Source organism: Zingiber officinale, chromosome 9A, assembly GCF_018446385.1.
Source record: "Zingiber officinale cultivar Zhangliang chromosome 9A, Zo_v1.1, whole genome shotgun sequence".
Taxonomy (NCBI): Eukaryota; Viridiplantae; Streptophyta; class Magnoliopsida; order Zingiberales; family Zingiberaceae; genus Zingiber; species Zingiber officinale.
This window is the reverse complement of record NC_056002.1, coordinates 12,795,377-12,821,280: the sequence shown is the minus strand read 5'-3', so window position 1 is coordinate 12,821,280 and position 25,904 is coordinate 12,795,377. Positions and strand designations below refer to the sequence as shown.

At 40.8% G+C, this 25,904-nt stretch overlaps 1 pseudogene; it reads left to right on the top strand.

Annotated features, from left to right (window-relative positions):
• LOC122019036 overlaps positions 1 to 25,904 on the top strand; it is a 79,227-nt pseudogene that overhangs the window by 25,666 nt on the left and 27,657 nt on the right.

Below are 25,904 nucleotides of genomic sequence, written 5' to 3'. Positions count from 1 at the left end.
ACCCTGATCGGTCGGCTTGACCGATCCAGTGTCTCACTGATCGGTCGGCTGACCGATCAGTGAGCTTCTGTGCTCGCTGTTCGCATATGGATCAGTCGGCTGACCGATCCATAACAGAGGCCAACTCTCTGTTCGCGACTGGATCGGTCAGCTGACCGATCCAGTGGCACAGCCCATCTCTGATCGGTCTGTAGACCGATCTGGGTTTCTGATTTCGAATCAGAACCCCTGATTTTAGCACTTGTGCGTGCCAAAATCTCACATTTCACTCATGCTATACACAGAACATACCCTAAAAACATAAAGCTATCATTCTAAACTTGAAATAAAACAGGGTTTACTAGTTCGTGGCATTTAACAAATTAAAAGTGCATGGAAATAGAAATACTGAGAGTTCAATTGTTGGAATTTGCTAAATCCCCTAAGAATCTTTTATTCCAAGTTCCTGCCACACACATCATCTCTGCATTGCCCTTCAGCTTCCTCTGCTAGTCCATCTTTCCTTTACCTTTATCTGCAGTATAAGGAAAGTAGAATCTGTAAGCTTAAAGCTTAGTAAGAAACCATCTACCTCACAAAAACATGCATACGGTGCTAATAATGTTTTTAAAACATGCTATTTAAAACATATGCTGAACATGTCAAACATGGCATGGCGTACATACATAGAAGCAAGCTAGTCATGGCATACTAACATCTACAGCATGTATAACCAAAAACTGAAACATAGGGCTACCATATAACATCATAGGAAGAAATTGAGCTAAAAACATGAACTAAGCTGAACTGAGCTAATTTTTGATTTTAAACCATATTCACATAACTGATTGGGAGGTTTTGAAAACTATATACATAATAGTTCAAAATAATAATCATGCTGCTGCTTGGGCCTGGCAACTGTACTTGCTGTGCGCGCATCCCTAACTAGACCCGGGTTTGCAAGTCCCGAATTTAGAAAGATTACTAGGTTATCTGAACCTAGGTACCGACTGTGGGAGTCCAGCCCAATGGATATCTAATCCTGTACAGTGCCACTGAAAAGTAAAATACTGATATAGCTGTATTTTTGGCTGTTCTCGCTATTTCTAGGTTATCTGAACCTAGAGCTAGGTTGTTTGAACCCAGAGGCGACTGTGGGAGCCCACCCATTGGACCGTAGTCCCATATAAGCTAGAATAAACTGATTTACTGATTTAGATGCTTCTAATGCATTCAACTGAGCTGTTAAAATGCCTAATTTACATTTTTACTTAACTAGCTATTTTATCGAACACCTAGTGTGCTTTAACTCCCCTCTCTATTAGGGAGACTACCTTTAGGCACCCAACAACATCTAAACCTCCAACTGAAGGGGGAAAGACGTGTCCGGCCCATCTAAAGGTACTCACTAAATCCCTAAACCTGCGAGGAGGGTTAAATGCACCCTATATGTCGAAAAATCTGCATATAACTAAACTAATGCATAGAAAACCAAACGGAAGCTACTTATACTGCAGGTGAGGGGTTTCTTAACTCCTATTCATAATTTCTTACGATTCTAATCGCTAGGTTTCCGGAGGAGACGATCCTTTTGACGATCTTCTCGCGTCTAAGCGTTCCTCTCATGGAGGGGAGCGTCCTCGTGTCGAAGTCGTCGCCGGAAAGTACCCTTGGGACCCTAGGGATGAAACCCTAAGTGTGCTGGTGGTTGGCGCCGAGAGAAGGAAGAGAGAAAGGGTTCGGCGTGAGGCTAGGGTGAGGAGAAGAGATCACGTTAAAACCCAAAATAACTCTTCACCTAATTATTTTTCTCTATTTATATTAAGTGGGTAATTTCAGCCCAACTCTAATATAAATTTAATTGCCTCCCTTTCCTTTCAGCACGGTCCTGCTGGGTTCAACTGGTTACTAGCATTATCCCTAAGCCATAGTGTAAGACCGTTGGATTCGATAGAGGGGGGGGGGGGTGAATATCGATTCGATAAAGATGAGTAAAAACGCAGCGGAAAACTAAAATAGACACAGGTGTTTTTTACTTCGTTCGAAGCCTGTGACGACTCCTACTCGAAGGCCCGTACTCCGTGAGTACTTTCGTTGGGCAATCACTATCAATTCGAATGAAGATTACAAATAAGTACAAGAATTGACAGAAATAAAATACCGACAAGAGAAGAAGAGTTAGACTTTAAGAAAGCGCTTTGTCGGAATAGCCTCGTGGCGTCGCAGGAGCGTAGAGCAGTCAAGCACCAGGTAGTCCAGACTTGATGTTGTTGAAGCTCCTACCGGGCTTCTTTTATATGCTGTCCCGGGCGCTGGAACGTGACGTAGCTGCACGAACCATGATGCTCCACGTGGCGACGACTCGGCTAGATGAAATTTGCCTTAGCGGATCCCTTCCGGCCGGGATTCAGCGCCGGATCCTCGTGCCGGACCACCTTTCGAGCTCCTTTTTCACGCAAAGCAGGTTAGTCCGAGGCAAATATGTATCTGCAAAACATATTATTAGCACGATTAAAGTTCAATAGATGGATAAGAAAGAGTATGACTTAGATTCGTCTTTCGGACGAGATCTAGTCACGATCTCGACTTAGACATCCGAAATGGATCTAAGCCGGATCGACGCCTAATGTCCCTTCCGGACGCCTCCTCACGGTCCTCCCTTCGGTGACTTACCTCACTTACACGCGCGACGTCCGGCCAGCGATTCGTGCGGACTTCTCATGGCGTCCGGCCGGCCCGTCGACCCGCTTGGACTTCTCGCCGACTATCCGGTCACCGTCGACGACCCTAATGGACTTCTTTAGCGTCCGGTCGGCCCGTCGACCCGCTTGGACTTCTCGCCAGCTATCCGGTCAGCCCGTCGACCTAGGTGGACTTTTCTGCACACTTGATAAAAGTGTCGGACAACAACAAACCTAACTTTATTTGTCATTCATCAAAACCTGAGTTAGACCGTTAGTGCTAACCGCACCAACAATCTCCCCCTTTTTGATGGAATGACAACCTGGTTAAGTTAGTGAAAAAAATATGCAAGAATCAAGCATGATTATTAAGTTAGTTTTTCAAGTTTGCATTAAGTTGCTCTAACTTAACCAACCTAACCCTCCCCCTTTGGCATACATCAAAAAACGAGGGTAAACAAACATAGTGAGAATTACTGAAAACAATAAGACTTTGGAAAATAACTGAGTTTTTAAATCCAAGAAAAGATCAAATTGACTTGGGGGAGTCTAAAGTTTAAAAACTTGTTTAAAGCATTAGCTTTTAGTTTTAGTTTGAAAACTTAGTTTGTAAACTAAATTTTGTAAGATTTATCCTTCAAATCAAATTGTCAAAATTGAGTAAAATCAAATTTTTAAGAACTAGACTCAGGACAATTTTCAAAGTGAAATTAAGTTTAAATCTTTACTTTTAGTTTTCAAAGGAGTTTGGTAAAAGTAAGACCATATTTTTAGAATGTGTTTATAAAATTTGTTCTCCAAAATCAAGTTTTCAGAAAAGTATTAGATTCAAAAGCGGTTTAACATACTTGAAAAAGTCAGTTTTTAAACAAGTTGTTTTTAAACTTCGATTTTCAAAATTAAGTTTAAAATTCAATTTGGCAAACTAAATAGTTATATTTCTCCCCCTGAATTTGATACCTATCTCTAACCAGCTGTCTAACCAATTAGGTACTAACTAACTATCAGAAGATAGTAGCGTTCATTAGGTTAGTCAGATTAAGTTAATTATAATCAGTCAGTGTTTGACTTGACTGATGAACTTTAATCTGATTAATATCTGATTTGTATTTAACGTCCAGACTTATGCTGATGCACTGAAATAAGTATCTTAGGTCTAGACAGTTGGCCTATGCATCTCACCCCTTTCTATGTTTGTCAAACACAAGCAAGGTAACCCTAGGGTGTTGGTTAGATGCTCAAAAACTAGTCCTATGGGTACATGCTTTCTAAGGAGGTAAACTTAGTCTAAGGCAAAAACTGTTTTTGAAAGTCTGAGAATGAGAATTTTGAAAACAAAAAAGTTTAGCCTATAAGTTGATAAAATCATTTTTGAAAGGATTTTTGAAATTTCCTAGGCTATTGAGATAGAACATATTCAATGTAAGTTTGAAATGTCACTAGATAAATCCCAGCACCAGTATTTGTTCGTTTCTTACTGTATATAAATAATAAAAAAAATTTAGAAGACAACAACAAAAAAAATTATTTTAGAGAGGGGAAGAATATTTTACCGAGGAGCCATCGAAAAAATATAGATTTGACGACCTCGGTTGAATCGCAACAGCGTCTTCACCGCACGAAAATTTTAATTTAGAGTACTTTCGCACTGAGGTTCAAAGTGAACCTTGGCAAAAGTGAGAATGAGTGGGGCAGAGGTTGGGGGCGCCCCTTATTTATAGGCACTCGGCCGGACCCTTCCGGCCGGGGTTCTTTAGAGAGGCGCCTGAACCCCTGGCGCCCGACGAGAATACTGTACCAGGCCCTGGTTTTTGATTTTTTTAATTGAGATTAAAGTTTTGAAAATAGTTTTAAGTTTACAATTAAAATTTTGAAAATTTTAAGTTTAAAATTAAAATTTAAATTAATTTTTGAAATAATTTTTAAGTTTATAATTTTGAAATTAATTTTAAGTTTAAATTATTAAAGTTTTGAAATTAATTTTAAGTTTAAAATTAAGTTAAAATTTTGAAATTATTTTAAGTTTAAAATTGAAATTTTTAAGTTAAAATTTTGAAAATGATTTTAAGTTTAAATTTGAAATTTTTAAGTTAAAATTTTGAAAAGATTTTATTTTAAAATTGAAATTTTAAGTTAAAATTTTGAAAATGATTTTAAGTTTTAAGTTAAAATTTTGAAATTTTAAGTTAAATTAAAATTTTGAAAATGATTTTAAGTTTAAATTGAAATTTTTAAGTTAAAATTTTGAAAAAAATTTTTAAGTTTAAAATTGAAATTTTTAAGTTAAAATGGTTAAAATTTTGAAAATGATTTTTAAGTTTAAAATTGAAATTTTTAAGTTAAAATTTTGAAAATGATTTTAAGTTTAAAAAATTTTAAGTTAAAATTTTAAAATTAAGTTTAATTGAAATTTTAAAAATTTTGAAAATGATTTTAAGTTTAAAGTTTAAGAAATTTTTAAGTTAAAATTTTGAAAATGATTTTAAGTTTAAAATTGAAATTTTTAAGTTAAAATTTTGAAAATGATTTTTAAGTTTAAAATTGAAATTTTTAAGTTAAAATTTTGAAAATGATTTTTAAGTTTAAAATTGAAATTTTTAAGTTTAAAGTTGAAATTTTTAAGTTAAAATTTTGAAAATGATTTTTAAGTTTAAAATTGAAATTTTTAAGTTAAAATTTTGAAAATGATTTTTAAGTTTAAAATTGAAATTTTTTAAGTTAAAATTTTGAAAATGATTTTTAAGTTTAAAATTGAAATTTTTAAGTTAAAATTTTTAAGTTTAAATTTTGAAAATAATTTTTAAGTTAAAATTTTGAAAATGATTTTTAAGTTTAAAATTAAAGTTTTTAAGTTAAAATTTTGAAAATAATTTTTAAGTTAAAATTAAAGTTTTTAAGTTAAAATTTTAAAAATAATTTTTAAGTTAAAATTTTGAAATTAATTTTTAAAGCCTTATTCATCTCACCCGAACTATATTATCAATCAGGGAAACCTATGGTTTTGTGAGATGAAATTGGTTTGATTATAGAGTTTTGGTTTAACTAGTGTTAGATTCAGACTTAGCTTTGGTTTCCACAAATAGGCATTCTTCGGATAAACTTCTAAGCTTGGTGAGTCTCATGGACATCATTAGAAGTAACCAACCTTTCGAAGTTTTCCGAATAGTCCTATCCACGGAACTTAGTACTAAATCTTGGTCTAACTGGTTAGGATTCGTTTAAGGGTAGCTCGGTTCCACTTGGCCAAATGCAGATCGAGTCATATCTTTCTAGACATGCGATGCCCAAGCTTCCTAACGTACTATCATCCAAAAACTTCACCGATTACCATGAGTCAAGTTAAACTTGGTCTCTTTTACTAATCCTAATTACCCTGCCGGGTTAGTTTGTTTTGGTTACCCTATCGGGTATGTTAGTTTTGGAGGTGACAGCTATTCTGGAGCCTCCCCCTGAATTGTTGGCCATTAATTTAGCTTTTGGGTTTGTGTCGATTAATTTTATAGTTATAATCAACTTGGTGATAATCTAAATTTTGTTGAGTTTTGAATTTTGATTTTAAGTTAAATTTATATTTTAGTTTTTGATCTGATTTATTCAAGTTTATATAATGTATTTTATCTTTAGGTATATAGAATTGATTAAGTCTTACTTGCGTGGTTAAGCACGCTTTCGGGACCCAAGCTTGTTTAGTTGCTTTGTGTTGGGTTATTAATGATTTAAAGGTTTTGTTTGAGTTTGACTTATATCCAAGTCCGGTTTTATTATAGCATGCCTTTTGGTTATTTAGAATTAAATCTAAATTTTTAGATCTTGTTGTGAATTTTTCCAACAATTCTTTTAACTTATTAATTTCATTTTTTAATGATAAATTCTCCTCCTCAAGTGTTCGATCTTGAGTTGGATTCGAATTTTTTAATTGTTCCTTGAGGTTTTGATTTTCCTCAAGAAGCGATTTATTTTCATTTTCCAACTTAACTACTTTTTTATTTAAACACGAGATAATTCTAAAGAATTTACGATTTAAGTTTAGGTATACCTCTCCGGAACCTTCGGAAACGAGTGCGGACTCGTGGCTTGATTCGGTTCGGACCGTCTTCGATTCCTCCGATTCGTCTTCGTTTCGACCCATGAGCCATCAGCGCGAGGTGACTTTGGTGCTTTTCCTTTCTCTCTCCGATTCGTCTGAGGAGGAATCGTCCCATGTTGCTTTGAGGGCTTTCTTCTTTGTTGACTTTGGTTTGTCAAGTTTCAATCTTGGGCATTTGTTCTTGTAGTGCCCTTTTTGTTACATCCGAAACATGTGACATTTCTTGAGTCGGTTGGCGAATGATCTTCGAAGATCCTGTTTGCTGAAGCTTCTCTTTTTCCTGGTGAACATTTTCCTTACCAGGTTCACCAGGTGTTCTTCGTCTTGAGAATCTTCTTCGATTCGGGTTTGTTCTTCTTTTCTTTAGAGGAACCTGCAAATAAAGCTACACCTTTCTCGACCCCGGCGTTAGTTTGCTCATGGAGTTCTAATTCACGTAAGAGTTCATCCAATTTTAATTTAGATAAATTTTTGAAATTTTGTAGGCATCTACAATTGATGCCCACAAATTATTTCGTGGAAAAGCATTTAACGCGTACCTTATTAAGTCTCGGTTCTCCATTTGGTGGCCTATCGCGTGGAGACCGTTGAGGATATCTTTGATCCTCGCGTGGAGTTGACTTGTTTCTCCTTCCTGCATTTTATATTAAAAATTTTATTTAACAGCAAATCTCTTTTGTTACCTTCGCATCGCTTGTTCCTTCGTGCAGCTCGATCAGTTTATCCCAAAGCTCCTTAGCGTTTTGATGCGGTCCGACTCGGTTCAGTTCTTCTCGTGTTAGTCCGCAGTGTAGAGTATTGATGGCTTTGTTTTCAATTGATGCCTTTTTCTTTATATCATTTGTCCAGTCTTCAGGGTCTAGTATGTTCCTGGAGTTGTCTACTGGAATTTTGTAAGCCCTTGTGACGCTCATCCATTGGTCGTAGTCTGTCTTCATGTAGACCTCCATTCTCCTCTTCCAGTACGAAAAATCATCCCCGTTGAATAGAGGAGGACGTCTTGTGCTGAAGCCTTCTTGTTGAGACATCTTATCCTGCACACACTAAATTAACTCGAAAAGAAAATCCCAAGACTTCGTCTTGGATTAGCAGATCGGGAAAAAATAGAAGCTCTAAGTTGGTGTTGTACCAATTTAGATTTTAAATGCAACGAAAAAATCTTCCAAAAGATAATAATATCAGTTTGGAATTAAAAATTTTTTTCTTCATATGGATGAACCAAATTAAATGACGATACCACTTGTAAGACCGTTGGATTCGATAGAGGGGGTGAATATCGATTCGATAAAGATGAGTAAAACGCAGCGGAAAACTAAAATAGACACGGTGTTTTTACTTCGTTCGAGCCTGGTTTACTCCTACTCGAAGGCCCGTACTCGTGAGTACTTTCGTTGGGCAATCACTATCAATTCGAATGAAGATTACAAATAAGTACAAGAATTGACAGAAATAAAATACCGACAAGAGAAGAAGAGTTAGACTAAGCGCTTTGTCGGAATAGCCTCGTGGCGTCGCAGGAGCGTAGAGCAGCAGAGCAAGCGTAAGTTTTCAGTGCAGACTTGATGTTGTTGAAGCTCCTACCGGGCATCTTTTATATCTTGTCCCCGCTGGATCCCTTCAGGCGCCTGGCGCGAAGCGTATTGCACGAACCATGATGCTCCACGTGGCGACGACTCGCTGGATGAAATTGCCTTCGGGCGCTCGGATCCCTTCAGGCGCGCGGACCTCCGGCCGGATCCTCGGTGCCCGGACCACCTGTTCAGCTCCTTTTTCCCTGCAAAGCGGGGTTAGTCCGAGGCAAATATGTATCCTGTAAAAGCAGATTATTAGCAGATTAAAGTTCAATAGATGGATAAGAAAGAGTATGACTTAGATTCCGTCTTTCGGAGCGGAATCTAGTCACGATCTCGACTTAGACATCCGAAATAGATCTAAGCCGGATCGACGCTAATGTCCCTTCCGGGAACGCGTCCTCACAATCACTCCCTTCCAGTGACTTACCTCACTTACCGCCAGACGTCCGGTCAGCCCGTCGACCGTCTGGACTTCTCGCCAAGCGTCCGGTCAGCCCGTCGACCCGCTTGGACTTCTCGCCATCCGGTCAGCTCGTCGACCTAACTGGACTTCTTGCCAAGCGTCCGGTCAGCCCGTCGACCCGCTTGGACTTCTCGCCAGCTATCCGGTCAGCCCGTCGACCTAGCTGGACTTTTCCTGCACACTTGATAAAAGTGTCAGACAACAACAAACCTAACTTAACCTGATTTGTCATTCATCAAAACCTGAGTTAGACCGTTAGTGCTAACCGCACCAACACATAGGTCTCAGGTTCAATCCCCGCTTAGGCCGTTTTCGTTTTCTATTTATTTTTGCTACTTCTGCTACTCTAAAAATTTCGGAAAAATATCTAAAAATTCCAGAATAATTGTAGAATATTTCTAAAATAGTTTTGAGAATTTTCGGGCGTTACATTTAAAGTCTTCGGTTCCCCTTAAGGAAGCCAGGTCGGTTACTCCTTAAGGTCCACGATCGACTAGATGCTGAGCGGAGGAAGCACACTCGAAAGTTTATAGTCGCTGCTCAACTGTTAGGGGTTTAAAGTCTCCGATTCCCCTTAAGGAAGTCAGGCCGATCACTCCTTAAGGTCCCTGATCGACTAGTGATGAGTGAAGGAAGCACGCTCGAAAGTTTATAGTCGCTGCTAGACTGTTAAGGGTTTAAAGTCTCCGGTTCCCCTTAAGGAAGCCAGGCCGGTCACTCCTTAAGGTCCCCGATCGACTATTGATGAGTGGAGAAAGCACGCTCGAAAGTTTATAGTCGCTGCTCGATTGTTAGGGGTTTAAAGTCTCCGGTTCCCCTTAAGAAAGCCAGGCCGGTCACTCCTTAAGGTCCTCGATCGACTAGTGATGAGCGGAGGAAGCACGCTCGAAAGTTTATAGTCGCTGCTCGACTGTTTATGCTGAAGTTTAAAGTCGTTGGCTATTTTAAGTTTTAAAGTTGACGTTCGGCTATTTTAAATTTAAAGTCGACGTTCGACTGTTAGCCTATGATCAGAGAGCTAAGTCTCAGGACCTTGATCAGGGAGATGTACTGCTAGTCCCTGCTCGAGGAGTTGTACCTTCAATGCCTGATTGCGGGGTTGCACTAAATCTTACGACTGAAAGAGAACATATAATGGAAAAACTGACCTGTTGACCAACCGCGGATTTGACTCGGTGCCTCTACTCCCGAATACTCGTGGAGTGAGGGGAATCGAAATCCAACGGGGTCATGATAATGATATAGTTCTCCGGCGTCATCCATCTTCACGATCCAGATCAGGCGAGAGTTCCCACAGACGGTGCCAAATTTGATCCTGTCTGGAAACTAAGAATATGGAACTGCCGGAATGATGACGTGGATGGAATGTTGACCGAGTCGCGGTGTCCCAAAGGGGGGGGGTGCTGAGATGGCTTCTGTGTTGACCAAGTCTTCATAAGTCCTCTGGTTAACGCTAGCTGCAGCCAATGACCGGGTCGCCCCGGTCTTTGGTACCCCGATGCTCGAGGCAGATCCAACGAATATATAAGTAACAGACTAAGCCATAAAATAATGTAATGCATATAAAATATGAACGGAAAACGTACCCTGGCCCAGGGGACGCCCTCGGATGGAGCGCTGCTCGAGTTGTTGTGACCCAGAAGAGTAGATGACTCTAGGTCGGATGAAGAGCTGGATCTGATGAAGCGGAGCCGGACGCGTCACAGAGCCGGAAGTGGCGACACGAAACTAGATGCGACCTCGACACGTAGGCCGAGAATCAGGATAAGACATCGACACGCAGGCCGGGATAGGATATCGATGCGCAGACCGAGAAAGGACATCGACACGTAGGCCAGGAAATAATAACAACAAGAAGGCTAGATACAAAGCACATAGTCTGAAATACAATCGCGGCTCGAAGGTCGAAATACAACAATGGCTCGATGGATGAAATACAACGGCAGTCTGATCGGAGCTCAATGACAGCGAGGGCTCACGGGCCCGATGGTGTATACAATGTGGATGACCAGAGGTGGCCTACGATGAGGCGGCAAGAGAGGCGGTGGGTCGTCATCGTTGAGGCTATGCGAGGGAGGAGAAGGCAGTGCTTGGATGCTGACGACCCTGAAGGTGGCGACCACATGAAGCGGCTATGGACGTCGGTGCACCAATGGAGAGGGAGACCTCGTGTATGGCAACGACTCGACCCATAGTGAGGCTGAGAGGCCTGCTAGCGTCGGTAGCCAAAGCAACGCGAGGAAGAAAAAAAAAGGGGGCGGCGCTGCTTGGCGAGGGTGGCAGCGAGCGGGCCAAGGGAAGGTTGCGCTCTTGACGCTCGAAAGGGCCGGTGGCGATCGTGGGAAGCTGTGGCACATGGAAGCTACCGGTGAAAGGGAGATGCAGCGTGTGGAGGCTGACGGCGAAGGGGAGATGCGGCGCATGGAGGCTGCCGGGGAAGGGGAGATGCAGCGCGTGGAGGCTACTGGCGAAGGGCGTTGTAGCGCGTGGGCGTCAGCGTGAAAAAGGGGAGACGACCATGCATGTTTGCTAGTGGAGGCGTGAATCCGGTGTCGTTGTCGCGAAGAAGGAGGGAGACGACTCAGAGGTGGTCGTCATCGGCGGCCGTCGCTCAAGGATGGATGCAAGAGAGGGAGACGAAGCATCTTTCCTGGTTTGTGGTGGTGGTCGAAGTTCTTGTTGGCGAGAGGTGAGGGAGAGAGTAAAGGCAGAGGGTGGTGGCTCGCCGGCGATGACAGTGGCGGTGTCCTCCCCTCTTCGCGCGGCGGTAACGTGAGAAAAGTAGAGGAGAGACTTAGGGAGAGAGATAGAGGAGAGGGAAGAGGAGAGGCGGTGGCCGGCATCTTCGCGAAGGTGGTGGCGAGAGAGAGGGAGAAGAACCCTTCTTCTCTGTTGGCGACGACGAGAAACCCACCTAGCAGCCAGAAAACCCCCCTTCTTCCCTACTAAAAAGCCCTAATAGTATAATGACCTCTTTGCCCCTCCCTTTCTCCCCAATTCCTCCTATGTCCCCATGGGCTATATCCATATCAGTACTAATTTTAAACTGAAACCTTGGAACTAATCAAGGTGTAACATATTGATGTACTTTATAGTATAAAGAGTAATAGATTAATTGATCTTATTCTAAAGATTCACTATACATCAACTTCTCACCAGGAGATCAATTCAGAATTCAGCAACTCACCTCTGAGGCTTCAGTATTTCATCGTAGCAACCGACATCGTTTACTTCATCTTTGTGCACTTTGTTCCAACAATGTCAGCCATGAGAAATTGGTTGGCAACCTCTCCCATCCTAATGGTAGTTTACGAGGTGATTCTCGTTGCAATCCTAGTTAAAGATGGTACTTTTTTTCTTCTCTCAGCTCGATCTCTATCTCATACAATGCTTGACATGATATAGCAATCTAATTGCTTGTAATCCAATGAAGGAAGACAAAATTCCAACCGAAAGTGATCAAGTAGACAAGGTCCTGAATGCCTTCGTGCAGTTGTTGCAATTTTAGTTTGCAACACTACAGTCTATAGGCATACTACCTGAGATCCAGGTGATGGAACAATTCACATTAACTGGCTTTCAGATCGTTTGATACTTGAACACTTTACTGACAAATTCTCACTCTATCGCAATCGACTCTGTGCAAACCGGTCGTTTTGAACATAAGAAAGGCTTTGACAATGCAATTCACAATCGGCCTCGCAATCTATTATGGCATCAATATGGATGGTTACTGGGCTTATGGCTCTAGTGTTTCAGAATACATTACTCATCAATTGAGCGGACCTAAATGAGAAAAAAATTCTCATCAACTTAACAGCCTTTTTGCTGAGTGTAGTCTCTCAACATGTAAGTTCTAATACATCCATCTTAACTACTTGGGTTTTCGCCTTAATTTCAATACATAAGCTGCCAATTTGTTCGAGCTCAGATGTTCTGTGCACCAATTCATGAGGCCTTGGACGCCAAGTTCCAAAGGCTGGATGAGGAGATGTTCTCCAAAGCCAACCTCCAGCTGTGGTGTTGGATCAAGAAGCGCTAGAGGGGGGGGGGGGGTGAATAGCGCTCGCGGCTATTTCGTATGATTCGTAAAACACTTGAGTAATTAAAACGCAGCGGAATAAAAAGGCAAACACACAAACACAGAGGAATTTACTTCGTTCGGAGCCTAAGGCGACTCCTACTCGAAGGCCCGCGATCCTTGATCGCTTCCGGTAGGCAACAACTATAAGTTCGTTAAAAGTACAATAAAAGATTTACAATTGTAAGCACCAAAGTAAACTATACCGACGATAACAGAATCGAAACTGATGCTCCAGGTCGTCGGTATGTCGCAACAGCACCTCGGAATGATCTTGTTAGTAGCACGTTGAAGAGAGGAAGCCTGGAAGTTGTTATTTTGAGATGCTGGTCGAAACCTCCTTATAAAGGGTGTTCAAGGCGCCTTGAAGGCTGTTCAAGGCGCCTCCATGCTGCCTAGTCTTCCGCGTGGATCAGATCTGAACTGGTCGAACTTCATCCCTTGGAGGCGCCTTATACCTTGCTCAAGGCGCCTTCCAAGGTGCTATCTCCTTGGCGCCAGTGTCCACGCACCCTCTACCTTTCACCCGAGGCGCCTCCAAGCTCCATGGAGGTGCCTCGAACACTGTTCATTCGAGGCTTTAGGTTGCTCCTTTGCACCTGCAAGATACGTTAGTCCCAAACACTATCCTGCAACACAAAGTTAGTACAATAAATATGATAAATGAAGTATAGGCAGGTCTCGGATGTCAAGATCTGACGGTTCCAACCGAAACCCTAGGTCGAGATGCCTCTTGTTCCTCTACGGGGAAGCGTCCTCACCTACTCCACTCGGGAGATTTACTGTTGCAGTCGATCCTCCAGATCGGCTGGACTTTTGATGCTTCCGGACTTTCTTCTGGACATCCGCTTCCCGGCTAGTCCAGTCTTTCACCGATTCGCGACACTGGGACTTTCCACCTAGGGTTACCATCCCTAGGACTTTTGCACATGCCATACACCAAGACTTTCCGCATAGGGTTACCACCCCCTAGGGTTTCCCTTGCCTAACCGCAACTAGGACTTTTCTCCACCTAGGGTTACCACCCCTAGGACCTAGGGTTACCACCCCTAGGGTTTTCACCGCCTAACCACAGTTAGGACTTTCCTGAAATACTCATTCAACATGTTAGATATCAGAGAATCTTAACTTTGAATCCCTTTGCCATTATCAAAACTTAGGTTCAATCGTTGGATGCTTCTTGCACCAACAATCTCCCCTTTTGATTATGGCAACAAAAATTCAAAGTTAAGAAAATAATGCCATTAAAAGATAAGCATGAAAATACAAGCATAATGATAGTTAAGTGCAGAGCTCCCCCTTAATATAAAGACCCCCCCTTAATAAAAGCTCACTTTTTAAAATTTGAATTTCTTTCAATTTTCTTTAATTCTTTGACTTTTCTTCTACTCTCCCCCTTTGCCATATATCAAAAATCAATTGAAAGCAAGTTTTAAGATTTTAAGAAAACAATCTTTTTGAGAGAAGGTAGAAGAAGGCTTGTGAAACTTAGTTAAACGAAATATTTTTCACCTAAGTTTAAAAGGCTAATATATGGATGATTTCGAATGATGCCTTTAGCCACTTTTGAGACTTGGTTGTTTTTAGAAAGACATACCTAACTAAAGTTAGAAAAACTTAGCTAGATTTTTTTTTTATTATTTTTTTTTATTTTAAATTTTGGAGCCAAATTGTTTGTAAAGAAATTTGAAGTCTCAATTTACTTAGCAAAGTCTTTTGAAAGCCATGAGTTAAATTTTGCAAGTAAAGAAATATGCTTTTTAATACTTTTAACTTAGACAAGTATTTTAGCATTTAGAGTTAAAATTTATAAGATGGCTAAGTTTGAGAAAGTTTGAAGGTTGCTATATGAGTCACTTTAGCTAAGCCTTTTGCAAACAATGAATGTAGGTTCAGTTTAAAAGGTACTTAGCGTTAAAACTTAATTTTGAAAAGATAGGAGTAAGAATTTGTTTTTTTTTTTAAATAATTAACCTAAATGTTTAATTTAGGTTATCTATTTTAGTTGGTCTTTAAGTCCAAGCATGAGGTTAAATAGATTTTAAGTTATCTGGATTGTTTTGTTCAGGTATCAGAGCCCTAAAGTATGAGCATGCTCAAACTTCAACTCTCCATTTCCTTCAGGGCTAATTCCATATTCTTGTAAGTCTAGTAAATTTAGGGGAGCAAGATTTTCAAGTTAGTTTTTCAAGTATTTTTCAAAGGATTTTGAAATTAGTTTTCCAAAGATTTTTCAAAGGTTTTTGAATAAGTTTTTCAAATATTTTTCAAAGGATTTTGAAATAAGTTTTTCAATGATTTTTCAAAGGTTTTTGAATAAGTTTTTCAAGTATTTTTCAAAGGATTTTGAAACTAGTTTTTCAAGTATTTTTCAAAGGATTTTGAAACTAGTTTTTCAAGTATTTTTCAAAGGATTTTCAAACTAGTTTTTCAAATATTTTTCAAAGAATTTTGAAATAAAGTTTTAAAAGATTTTTAAAATGATTTTGAAAAGATTTTTCAAATAATTTTGAAATAAAGTTTTAAAAGGTTTTAAAAATGATTTTGAAAAGATTTTTCAAATAATTTTGAAATAAAGTTTTAAAAGATTTTTAAAATGATTTTGAAAAGTTTTTTCAAATAATTTTGAAATAAAGTTTTAAAAGATTTTTAAGATGATTTTGAAAAGATTTTTCAAAAAAATGATTTTAAAATTAAGTTTTGAAAAAGATTTTAAAATGATTTTTAAAAAGATTTTAAACTGATTTTGAAATTAAGTTTTGAAAAGATTTTAAAATTAAGTTTTGAAAAGATTTTAAAATGATTTTTCAAATAAATTAATTGATTATAGAATTATAGTTATGAGTTTAATTTGAATTTTAAATTCCTTAGTCATCTCACTCGATCTAAGTTTTCAATCAGGTAATCCTATAATTGTTGTGAGATGAATTATTGTTGAATTTAAGGGTCTGATTTAACTTTGTGTTAGATTCAGATTTAGCTTTGGTTTCAACAAGTAAGTATTCTTTGGATAAACTTCTGGGCTATGGTGAGTCACACGGAGCTCATTAAAGTAACCATGCCTTCGAGGTTTTCCAAATAGTTCTACCCATTGAACTTAATACTAATCCTTGGTCTAACTAGTTAAGATCCATTTAAGGGTAGCTTCGGTCAGTTCCACTTGGCCAAATGCACCAGGTCGAAGTCATATCTTCCTAGACATGCGATGCCCAAGCTTCCCTAACGTACTATCATCCAAAAACTTCACCAGTACTGTGGTTCAAGTTAAACTTATCCCGTTTTAATCTAACCTTAATTACCCTGCCGGGTAATCTATTCTTGTTTTACCCATTTCGGGTAAATTAGGTTCAGTTAACCTATCGGGTAGTTCAGTTGGAGGTGCCAGCTAGTTTGGATCCTCCATCTATTTTTCAATTTTTTAATTTAATTTCGAATTTAATTTTGAATTTTGAATTTGTAATTTAATTTCAAATTTTAAATTTAATTTTGAATTTCAAATTTTGAATTTTGAATTTGTAATTTAATTTCGAATTTTAAATTTAATTTTGAATTTCAAATTTTGAATTTTGAATTTAATTTCATTTCGAATTTTAAATTTAATTTTGAATTTCAAATTTTTAAGATTGTTTTTCTTTTTGCTTCCCCTGGATCATAGCCTCGATATGGTCTATCGAGGTAGTGTATTTGATCCTTCGGGACCCAATATTGACCAAGTCCAACTTGATTGACCAAGTTGGACTTAGGTACCCATGCTTGGACTACCTTTATATTATTTCTATTAACTAATGATAAATACGATTTGTATTTCGTTTTGGTCTTAAATCCAAGTCCGGCTTTGTTGTAAACGGCTCGCTGTTTTCCAAGAATCAGATCCAGATTCTTGGAACCCAAGGTGAACTGTTCCAATGTGTTCTTGAGTTCTTTAATTTGAGCTTTCAGATTGGAATTTTCTTCCTCAAGTTGTTGGACTTGAGTTGAACTTCCAATTTGAACTGACTCAGTTAAAGAACTCGAGTCAGTCGCTTCCTTAAGGGTTGTTACCTCCTTTTGGAGCGACTTAACCCGGACGTTGGATTTAGCCAATTTTTTAAGCAAGTATGGAATTAAATTTTGCGAGTCATCTAAGTTAATACTAGACATTAAAGCACTTACTGTGGGTTTTGGTCCTTCGGAAACGGATGCGGATCCGTGGCTTCGCTCGGACTCGGTGTCTGATTCGCTCTCGGTCTCTGAATCGGACTCGAACTTGGACTCGGTGTCGATAATGTTCGCTAGTACTGGTAGAGCGAGAAGGCTCGGTTGCTCTTCAATGGATCCGGATTCATCTGATGACTCAGACCAGGTTGCTTTCAACATATGTTTCTCTGTCTTACTTGTACCTACAACCATCGTAATACCTTCCTCGGCCGAAGTAGTATCATTCTGTTCATCCAATTCAAATAAATCATTTAAATCATGTTTACTTGTGTTTGACATACCTTCGTGAAGTTCTATCAGATTCTCCCATAGCTCCTTGGCGCTTGAGAATGGGCCGGCACGATTCAACTCCTTATTCGTTAAGCAGCACTGAAGTGTATACGTTGCTTTTGCGTTTGCTTCTACCTTTTTGATAAGGTTCGCGTCCCAGTTCTCGTACGGTAGTGGCTTGTCGGCGCCGTCAGTTGGCAGTTGAAGCCCGGTTTTGACGATCATCCAGACTTCAAAGTGAGTCTGGAGATACGCCTCCATCCGACCCTTCCAATCTCCGAAATCATCTCCGGAGAAGAGCGGTGGGCGAGCAGTGTTGTAGCCTTCTTGATGGGCCATTTTAGAAACACAATCTCGCAAAATACACACAATAAAGCTTGTTCGAAGACTTAGTCTTGGATTAGTAGTGCGGGAGAGAAATAAAAATAGTAATTCAGGAATTTTGAGAAAAAATAATAAAATATTATTAAAATAATATTTAAAAAATATTACTACAAATTTTTGAAAATGCAATATTTCGATAATTCCAACCAATGGTGAAAAGATGAAAATTAATTTTTCAAAAATAGTTTTGGAGGGAAAAAACGAAAGGCGTTATATTTTTAACCTATATAAACGACAAAGCCACGAAAAATGCTTGAATGGTGGTTGCACCAATTCAAAGCGACCCCGCTCTGATACCAATTGTTGGATCGAGAAGCGCTAGAGGGGGGGTGAATAGCGCTCGCGGCTATTTCGTATGATTCGTAAAACACTTGAGTAATTAAAACGCAGCGGAATAAAAAGGCAAACACACAAACACAGAGGAATTTACTTCGTTCGGAGCCTAAGGCGACTCCTACTCGAAGGCCCGCGATCCTTGATCGCTTCCGGTGGGCAACAACTATAAGTTCGTTAAAAGTACAATAAAAGATTTACAATTGTAAGCACCAAAGTAAACTATACCGACGATAACAGAATCGAAACAGATGCTCCAGGTCGTCGGTATGTCGCAACAGCACCTCGGAATGATCTTGTTAGTAGCACGTTGAAGAGAGGAAGCCTGGAAGTTGTTATTTTGAGATGCTGGTCGAAACCTCCTTATAAAGGGTGTTCAAGGCGCCTCCATGCTGCCTAGTCTTCCGCGTGGATCAGATCTGAACTGGTCGAACTTCATCCCTTGGGCGCCTTATACCTGCTCAGGCGCCTTCAGGTGCCTCTCCCTTAGGCGCCTTGATGAACTTTAGACCGGCTCGGCTTTTACAGGCGCCTCAGCTCCATGGGCGCCTCGGACCTTATTCATTCGAGGCTTTAGGTTGCTCCTTTGCACCGCAAGATACGTTAGTCCCAAACACTATCCTGCAACACAAAGTTAGCACAATAAATATGATAAATGAAGTATAGGCAGTCTCCGGACTGTCCGGGTCTGACTTCGGATCCGAGGCCTACTGTTCCCTCTACGGGGAACGCGTCCTCACCTACTCCACTCAGGAGATTTACCTGTTGCCAGTCGATCCTCCAGATCGACTGGACTTTTGCTCAGCACTCGATGATTCCGGACTTTCTGCTGGACATCCACTTCCCCGGCTAGTCCAGCCTTTCACCTGGTTCGCGACACTAGGACTTTCCACCTAGGGTTACCATCCCCTAGGACTTTTGCCTGAAGCCATCGACCTGCCAAGACTTTCCGCATAGGGTTACCACCCCCTATGACCTAGGGTTACTGCCCCCTAGGGTTTTCCCTTTGCCTAACCGCAGCTAGGACTTTTCTCCACCTAGGGTTACCACCCCCTAGGACCTAGGGTTACCACCCCCTAGGGTTTTCACCTGCCTAACCGCAGTTAGGACTTTCCTGAAATACTCATTCAACATGTTAGATAACAGAGAATCTTAACTTTGAATCCCTTTGCCATTATCAAAACTTAGGTTCGATCGTCGGATGCTTCTTGCACCAACATGCGGTTCATTTCGCGGTTGTTGGTCTTCGGGCTGAACACCTTCGTCAGTGCTTTGTTTCCGTTCATGGAGGATTTCGTGAACCTCTTGTTGAATTACAAAGTGATGTTTCTAGAAGATTAAATTAATTTTAGTCTATTGCTTGGTTTCAAGAAATGTTTATGGGTTCTTATTGTTTAGGTGGTTTTAATGCATTGTTGTTTTTCAAGAAAATTTACTTCCAATTAGTTGATAGGTGCGAGTCTTTAAATACCTTTGTAATGGTTATTGATGCGGTAATGGAGCACGGGGTCAACTGTCAGGATGGAGGTCAAAGTCAAAGTGGTCAACGTTCAAGTGTCAAGGGTCGAACGGCGGATAATTGCAACGACCTGTCGGGATAATCAGGGCCCGACCGGCGGGAGATAGGTACAAGTAAACCTCAAGTCTAACCCGAGATTATGCGTAAGACAACCGCCACTCGATATGGAGCAGTAAGACGTTGAGGGAGACCGGATAGCTTGTCCGAACAAGGGAAGGCATGTGCTGCACAACCATCGCATAAAATAGCAACTGAGGTCAATAAAGCGGAGGACTCCCGGCCGAGCGGCTACTCCACTCGGCCAAGCAACGAAACTTGGCAGTGGAAGGAGCGGAGTCTTGACCGAGCAACTACCCCGCTCAGCAAAGCAATGAGACCACTGTAGTATCTCTCTATATCCTTTTGGGAAGTAGTACCGTTGACATGAGGCATGGTCGATAGGCGGATCATACGGCGAAAGCTTCTACTGTCTCATCAAGGATATGCATGCCTTGTTAAGGTATGTTGTTAGAGGTACTTTCCTGACAGGTCCTTTCATAGGACATATCGGAGAGCATGCCCATGTCTCGAGAAGTGTGCGCGTCGCCCGCCAGGATTCTATATAAAGGGGGCCATCAACCAGCTGAACATGGTGACCGAACAGACTGAATATCCGCTCGGGGTAATATCCAAAAGTTGGCTGGCACATATGGGGAAGCTCCCAATGCGCCTATCCCCTTCCATCGAGCGTTGTTCAGGACCCCATCAGAGGAACGGGGTCGAGCGGACAAGGACCGGGGGTCTTCTTCAGACGATGCGCCTGTATAAGACGCAAGGAAAGGGAAGGCACCCAGGGAGGATGATTCGCCCGAGCAGATCAATCAGCAATTTTTGGAGGGGATTCTAAACAACCCTTTGCCAAGATACTACACTCCGCTAGCGATCGGAGAGTACAACGGAACCACAAACCTAGACGACCACTTGACAAAATTTGACAATGCGGCCACACTTCATCAGTACATCGACAGAGTTAAATGTCGGGTCTTCCTCACCACTCTCTCTGGATTAGCATAATGCTGGTTCAAGAGATTGCTGGACAGATCAATCCATAGCTTTAAGGACTTCCGGGCAGCATTCCTTCACCACTTCGCCAACAGCCACTGCCACCAGAAGACGAGCATAAATTTGTTCTCGCTGAAGCAAGGGCCCAGAGAAGCATTGAGGGCCTACATCCAGCGCATCAATCAGGTGGAGTGTTCTCCTCGGACATGTTGGTGAACGCCTTCTTCCGATCATTCATCCGGAAGCCGCTAAGGGACTTCGGCCACTGCAAAAGAAGACCACCGAATACATCAATGTGGAAGAAGCCCATGCGACAAGGAGGGAGACACCCGCCGAGCCTGCAGGAGCGTCTGAATGGCAACAGCAGAGCAGCTATCAACCCCCTAAGGGGCCTCAATCGGGAGGAGCCCAGCCACACTATGAGCCCAGGATGCATGCCGTGCAGCATGTGGTAGCCAATTTCCCAAAGGCCGCAAAGGGCAAAATATGGACGTTGACGTTTTGTTCCTTCCATCAGTCAGGGACACACAATACTTGGAACTGCTACGACCTGACGTCGATAGCCAGCAGGCCAGCCCCGAGGGGGTATCACCATCGGTCACCATCTCTTGATCGGAGACACAGGCGTCGACCAGTCGGGCGAAATGAAGAAGAAAGGATAACGACCAAGCCGTGCCATCATCAACCCTAGTGAGGGAACAACCCAAGTCTTGCCAGAGCACCTGCCAAATGGAGCAGGCCTTCAGCTCGAGAGGAGGAGAATAGGAGCAACGTCGGTTGGGGAGAAATAGGAATGATCGTCGGAGGGCCAACAGACGGTTATTCCAACTGAGCGAGGAAGTCACACGCTCAGTGACTTGAAATCCATGTTGTTGGTTGCAGCAAGGAGAGGGCCGAAGGACCTGAGATCAGCTTCGGCTCGAGAGACCTAGAAGGAGTGGAGATCCCTCACGATGATGCGTTGATTATCCGAGTGGTAATCACCAATTATACTATTCACTGAATCTTTGTTGATACAGGGAGCTTGGTGAATACCATATTCAAGAAGGCATTCGATTAGCTGCAAATAGACCGAAACAAGTTACTTCCCATGACGACCCCACTCTACGATTTCATGGGCAGCAAAGTGTTGCCGCTCAGCCAAGCCAGGTTGGCCATCTCGCTTGGGGAGGAGCCACTAAAGAGAACAAGGACCACAAATTTCATTTTGGTGGATGTGCCATCGGCCTACAACGTCATATTGAACTGACCAGCACTCAATGTTCCGAGGGGTGGTGTCAACCTTTTTCCAGGAGATCAAATTCCCAGTGGACGACAAGGTGGGCGAAGTCAAAAGTGACCAGTTAGCCGCTCGGCGATGCTACGTCGAGATAGTCAAATCAGAAGCAAGGGACGCTCGGAAACACCCTCGCTTGGAGGTGAACGTGATCACAGAGAGACCTCCTACGTTGGTCTATGATGAAAAGGAGGAGGTTCAGATCCACCCCAGCCTATTAGAGACAACCACTTTCATCGTCGTCGACCTAGAATGTGAGAAGAAAGCAGAGTTGGTTGCTTGCCTTAGACAAAACTACGATGTGTTTGCCCGGTCGACACATAAGCTTCCCGATATTTTGTCGAGTGCGACTCAGCATGAGCTTCACGTCTGACCGGACGCTCGACTGGTGAAGCAAAAGAAAAGGGACTTTAGCCTAGAGCAAAACCTGATCATCCGGACAGAGATAGAGAAATTACTGGAGGCCGACCATATATGGGAGGTCAAATTCCCAAGTTGGCTCGCCAACGTCATGCTGGTCTCCAAGCCGAGCAACAAATGGCGGGTCTGCATTGACTTCCGTGACTTGAATAAGGCATGCCTGAAGGATTTCTATCCGCTACCCCGGATAGATCAGATGGTGGATTCCACGGTGGGTTGCGAGCTGATCTGCATGCTCGACGTGTACTAGGGTTACGACCAAGTGCCGCTTGTCCAAGAGGATCAAGAAAAGGTTAGCTTCATCATGACTGACAGAATGCACTACTACAACGTCATGTCGTTCGGACTAAAGAATGCCAGTGCCACCTACCAGAGGCTAATGAACAAGGTGTTCCGGCGGCAGATCGTCCGCAACATGGTGATATATATCAATAACATACTAATAAAATCCCTCCGAGCTGTTGACCTATGTGCAGACGTCGAGGAGACTTGCCAAATTTTGAGGGTCTATGGAATAAAGATGAACCCGAACAAGTGCATATTCGGCGCGAAGAGTGGCTGCTTCCTTAGATATATCGTCACCAATGTTAGAGTGTATACTAAAATCCTAGCTTTTGTATAAACATTTATTTAGAAATAAAGAATCACAATGGTCAAATATCTACATTTATTTGTTAAGTGTGGTTGTTCAATTAATTTATATTGTAGATAACATGGTGTATGATGTGACACACAGAAGATTATGTTATCAGTTCTTTATAAATTATAAATAGTTGCTCACGACTAAGATGTAAAGGAACAAATGATCGGAATAGTCGTAGTGTAATTAGGTATTAGTTTATCTTGACTAATAAATTACACTAGTACACTCTAAGTGTATTGAGTAGGACCATTTTAGGTAAGTTCTTTTTATACTAACTTGATAAAAGAACTAGACTTTAGTTATTATGGAAGTGTGTGCTCTTAATCTTAATCTAATAACAAACACATATATTTAGTATTTATTTCTTTGACTTATCAATGGGTGAGATTTAGCTCGATAAATCAATAAGCCCGATAAGTTGGGAAATAATATTACTTATAGTGTGTGTTGTTGATTATAGAAGGAAACTGTGTCATAGTAATCTAGGTTGAGAATGCCCCCAAGAGGAGCTCATAAGGATTGTCATGTTAAACCCTGTAGGTGGACTTAGTCCGACATGACGATGAGGTCGAGTGGCACTACTCTTGGATAAAGATATTAATTAAGTGAGTTGTTAGTAACTTATTTAATTAGTGGACATTCGACATCTTAAACACAGGGAGACTAACACACTCATAATAAGGAGCCCAAAATGTAATTTGGGATTTGTGCGGTAGTTCAATGATAATTCTTTAGTGGTATGAATTATTATTGATGAAGTTAAGTTGTGTGTTCGGGGCGAAAACGGGAAGCTTAATTTCATCGAGATACCAAAACCAATTCCTCCTCTCGGTCCCTATCGTAGCCTCTTGTATATAGAGATTTATACCCACCACATACCCACTTCTTACCCAACCCAAGGGGGCCAGCGAAGCTAGCTTGGAACCCAAGCTAGGGTCGGCCAAGACCCAAGGATAGAGTCAAGATTAGTGGCCGACCCTAGCTTGGAGTCCAAGCTAGGTGTGGCCGACCACATAGAAAATAAAAAGAGATTTTTATTAAAATTATTTCTTATGTGGATATCATGGTTTTAAAAGAAAGTTTGAAATTTAAATATTTCCTTTTATAGTTTTCTACAAAAGATTAAGAAAAGATTTGAAATCTTTCCTTATTTGTAGATTGAAAGGTAGATTTTAATTTTGAGAAAACTTTCCTTTTTTAACCATGTTCATGATTTAAAAGAGAGTTTAAACATTAAATATTTCTTTTATAAGTTTCTACAAAAGATTAAGAAAAGATTTGATATCTTTTCTTATTTGTAGATTGAAAAGAGATTTTAATTTTTAGAGATAACTTTCCTTTTTGAAAATCATCCACATGTTTAAAAGAAATATTTTAATTTCCTTTTTATAAATCACCATGAAGGAAAAAATTATTGGAGATTTTTTTTTTAAATTTCCGGAAACAAATTAGGAAGTTTTAATTCTTGTGTTAATTAAAACTCTCATTGTTTTGGAGTTTATAGTGGCCGGCCATGGTATGTGAGAAAAGGAATTTAATTTTAATTAATTAAAATTTCTTTTTCATGACAAAAGAATTAAGGAAGTTTTTTATTTAAAATTCCTTATTTGTCAAGACCAAAGATTATAAAAGAGGGGGTAGAGGTGCCTTCATGGCTAATGACTCTATTCTTTTTCTCTCCCTCTCTTCCTTGGTGTGGCCAACTATAGAAGTTTTCTCTTCTTCCTTTTCTTTCTTCTTCATTGACCGAACCTCATCATCTCATGGAGCTTGAAGGTGGCCGGATTCTAGCTTGGAGAAGAAGGAGAGAAAGGAAGCATCCCTTGGAGCTTGGTGGTGGCAGAACCTCATCCTTTCATGGAGTTATTGTGGTGGCCGAATCTTGCATGGAGAAGAAGGTGGCTTAGGTGGATTCTCATCTCGGTAGATCGTTGCTCACACAACGTCCGGGAAAAGAAGAGGAATACGGTAGAAGATCAAGAGGTTATTTGCTTACAAAGAAAGGTATAACTAGTAATTGTTTTCCGCATCATACTATAGTTTTCTTTGTATAGTTATTTTTGGAAATACCAAACACAAGAGGCATATGATTCTAGAGTTTTTGGATTTGTTTCGAATTTGTGCTTCTTTTGTTTTATTTTTCAAATTTGTAATTCGATTGTTCTTTTTGGTTTACCTAGAGTTATTTAAGGAAATTAAATATTAACTTTCTTTAAAAGGCTTTGTCTAGGCGGTGGTGGATGCTCTCATACCCAAGAAGGCCATGTGCCTCGCCATGTAGTCTTGGAAGCTAATTTTGAAAATTAATATTTAATGGAATTAATAACATAGGTGGATTTGGATCAATAGTGTTAAGTTCCGCTTGTGATCCAAATCTAAACCATCAAGAACAGATAAGTTAAATTTGCAATCAATGATGTTAAGTTCCGTCTGCGATTCCTAATTTAACTTCTAAAGAACACAATAGGTTATTTAAGGAAAGGTTCAACACTTGTATAAAATTTTTGTACAGTGGAACCGATACGATTTTCCTAGAACTAACCAACAACCAAGCAGGGGATGAAGGCAAATCCAAGCAACGTAAAGGCCCTGCAAGACATGTCACCGCCGCACAACTTGAAGGAGGCCCAACAGCTGACCGGACGAATCACCGCGATATCAAGGTTCATCTCTAAATCATCCAACCGGAGTCATCCATTCTTTAAGGTGCTACGCCGAGCGATGAAATTTCAATGGGACATAGAATATGACAAGGCATTGGAAGGGCTCAAGGAGTACCTTAACTCCTTGCCTGTGTTAGCTAAGCCGAGCGCTGGTGAGCCGCTCTGGATCTACCTATCGTCCATCGAGTATGTGGTTGGCTTTGCATTAGTTAGGTAGAACTACCACGAATAATAGTCCGTGTATTTTTTGAGCCATATATTAAAAGATGCAGAATCCTGTTACATCTGTCTCG